At 24.1% G+C, this 3,776-nt stretch overlaps 1 long non-coding RNA gene across 1 annotated transcript; it reads right to left on the minus strand.

Annotated features, from left to right (window-relative positions):
* Positions 1-619: 619 nt before the first annotated feature.
* On the minus strand, positions 620-3,513 carry LOC136087248 (uncharacterized). The gene is made up of 2 exons (XR_010641667.1): positions 3,032-3,513; positions 620-797 (listed from the first exon to the last, which is right to left on the minus strand). It is a non-coding gene; the product is annotated as an uncharacterized LOC136087248 (long non-coding RNA).
* Positions 3,514-3,776: the final 263 nt, after the last annotated feature.

A 3,776-nucleotide genomic window follows, 5' to 3' on the forward strand; every position in this document is an offset into this window, starting at 1 on the left:
CGATTTATGATACAGGAAACATTTTATTTGAAAAAAAATTAAAAAGTCATATCCCTACTCCACAATCTTATGGTTTTTTTTCAATACGCTTTAGAGAACGACTTAACTACGTAAATCCTAGTTTATAATTTAATCTTTGATAAAATTATAAACTATTACAATTTTAACTATTAAAATTATAAACTATTTACAATTTTACCTTTGATAAAATTATAACTCATGCGGCTATTTTATACAGCTCGAGTAACACGGTGAAAAGCAGTTTGATATAAATTTTTGACCTTGGATTTTAGACGGAAATTTACTACAAACGCTCTTACAAGCGAATTTTACAAGTTAATTTATCAAATAATCTTACAAGTTTATTTATCAATTAGTCAAGCAAAAAATAATTTTGGCTAAACAGCATGCGGCTTTAGCGAAAAAGCGTTTGTATAAAATGTCAGAGGTCCCTGAGTTTAACAAGGCAACTTTAATTTAATTCAGGTTCAATTTTACAAAAAAAAATTAGTTTGAACTCAATTTCATTTCTAATAAATATTAACAATAGTAATAAAAATCTTTGTGATAAAATGTTATTAATTTTGCATATAAGTCTGGGAGAACATTAATAACATAATTAACTGTAGTTGGCTATGTTTCAAATAATAATTAATTGATGAATAACAAATAAAGTGTGAAATATATAATACAAAAGAAGCTAATGTAATTTTGTTTATTTGTGCTTTTATATGTAGGTAATAGCGTTAGAATTAATAGCAGACACCATGACAAAGTGCGCCCAAAAACAGCCAAACCTAAATAAATAAAAAACATTTTCAAATTGTAATTCGTTTAATTAAACATAACATATTAGCTTTTATTTATCTAAGCCTTATAATAATCTTATTATTTTAAGAGCAGTAATTACAAAGTATTCCTTACATTGTTACATATCTTTAATTTATATAAAGATCTTTTTTATTATTACTAATACTTTCTAACATTACTGATATCAATATGCATTAAGTACATTTTATTTAATGACTTTACTTTTTCTTATTTATTATAAGTTACAAAATAAATTGTATGTACTGCATAAAAAATTGAATATTTAAAAAGTTTATAAATAACACAAAAAAGTTCTTTTGCTTAATATTAATTAAGTAACTTTAAACCCCAACTTTAAAAATTAAGTAACTTAAAAGTAATTTTGCTTAATAACGACACTTTTTTGCGACATAAATGTAATAATATAAGGCAAACACAAAATTTAGGTAAACACAATAAAACAAAAAAGACACTCGTTAAAAAACCAGTGCAGAAATATGAATAGATTATTCTTACAGCTGTTTATAGTTTTTCTATACAGCTTATACTTATATGAGACAAATATATATCAATATTGTTATGGCAAGATTTGATAACTTATTATAATACCATTTGAGTAAAAAGTTGTTTCATTATAAACATTAAAAAAAAAAAAATTTGAAACCAAAAAAAAACTTTTATTTACAACTTCACAACCCTGAACCCAACAAAGAAGTTTTTTTTAAATTGAAAGCCATACCCAGACTAAACCCTGAGCCAAACTCTAAGGGGCAGGGTTTTATTATTTGTTTCGTTAAAGACCTCTTTACAGACTTACTATTAAGAGCTTGAAATACAGATCTGCCATTAGTTCTAAGAAGTCTAAAAAATTTTGTAACAAAAATACTGAAGCACTAGTAACTTTATTTACAGTACTAAAAAGTCAAATCTTTTTAAATGCCTAATAACATAAATATTGACTAAATTTCAGAGTGTTTGCTGATACCTAAAAATGATTTTTTGTATCATTTACAAGATCTCCCTAATTAAAGTTACTAAAACTTTAATTAGGGGATGTTAGACAATATTTTAAGGTGTGCTTCCCTGATCACCTGATTTAAATTTAAGTTATTAAAACTCAACTTAAGAAAAAATCATACTTTAATTCCTTTAGAAAAATGCTTTTCAATTACAACCTATGTAGTCAAATGTAAGTCAAGAGAAGTTCATAAAACAATTTTGCAACTTGAATATTTTACATTATGTGTATGACTTACAACTTAATTAAGTTATGTAAGTTCAATGGAGTGCCATATTCCCTAATTTTTTTAAAATTTAATTCAATTTCCCTAACTCTTCCTTGATTTTAAAATAATCTTGCAAAGACGCTGTATCAGAAGGATTAAAAAAAAAAAGTCAAACAAATAAAATTACAATAATGGTTTTCAATCCTAATAGAATAGACAATATGTACAAGTTACTTTGTTAGAGCAATTTACAATGATTTTCTGAATATCTAAATTTTTTTGTTAACATTCTCTAATTCTTTAATAAATTCTCTATATTCTGCTTAAATTGATCCTCTAAAATGATAATAAAAACACTTTAAATTAAATAACCAAGAATAAAAAATATTACTTCAATGCTTAACTATTACTAAAATTTACAATAATTTAACTGAATAATAATGATGAATCGGTATTTATCTGAATCTGAAATAAATAATATAAATACCTGAATCGGTATTTATATTATTTATTTCTTACTAAAATATTATGCTTGAAATTTAAGTAGTAATTACTTATGTATAAATATATAATCCGAAAAACTATGGTTTAAAAAAGTTAAAATCAATTTAAAAAAGTATAAAGACATTGCTTACTAAAATCTAATTGACCTGTTACATCTAATTTGTTTAAATTGATGTTATAAATTTTAAAGAAAAGCCAACGTATGTTTACTATAACAATATAAATATAACAATGTAACTATAACAATATGTAATCACTTGATTTTAAGTTGTTAACCCTTTAATAATCTTAATATTTAATCCTATTAAGTTATAATCATAATATATAATAACTTTTACAACTATATAAAAAAAAAACTGCAAAAACCAATAACGGCAAATAAGTATTGCAATTAACTTCTCGACAACTTAGCGATTAAAAACAAATATTAAAATAGTTAATTAAGTAACTGATTAACTTTATAGTTCAAAAATATAATAATAGATACGAACCTTTGCTATAAGCAAAACTAAAACAATCAGAATGTGAACGATTCAAAAGATTAAGTCAGATATGTCTACTGATACTACTCGCTCCTTGTTGTAAATTTAACATAAGGCTATGTAATAAAGCCAGATTGCGCACTGTTTAGAAAAAATCTATTTTACAGAATGACATAAAAATGACGTAAAGAAACGGTAAATGTTGAACTTCAGTTAAGAAACCGTCCATAAATTACGCAATGCTAAATTTGTTTGAAAAAAAGAAGAGAACCTAAGCTCTTTTACAAGGCAATTTATATTAAATTAAACGCTATTTTGATTTTTTATTTAACTTAAATCTCTGGGAGAAAAAACTTTTGATTTTTTGAAAACCTTCGCCCCTCCCCACTCCATTAGTGCATGACGTAGTTTATAGACGATTCTTACGTCGAATTAAAAAACTGAAAAATTTGTAAAAACTTGATAAAAATTGTAAAAACCTTATATTTGACAATCTGTAATTTATGTTTTAAATGAAATGAAATAAATAAAAACTTATCTTTGCTTTATACAACTAGATTTAATACAACTCTTCTTCTTATTGGATTTTAAATTAAAATTTCTTCGAGCTTTTTTTTATTTATACAGAATTTAGGAGAAACTTTTTGAACTTCTTTAGGATTTTGCTCAATCGAATTGTTTTAAATAAAATTAAAAAACGTCCTTAATTTAGACGTGATAATATATCAAAAAGCTAGAACTTTTACAAAGTGTT

The sequence above is a fragment of the Hydra vulgaris genome, chromosome 11 (assembly GCF_038396675.1).
Source record: "Hydra vulgaris chromosome 11, alternate assembly HydraT2T_AEP".
In the NCBI taxonomy this organism is placed as follows: Eukaryota; Metazoa; Cnidaria; class Hydrozoa; order Anthoathecata; family Hydridae; genus Hydra; species Hydra vulgaris.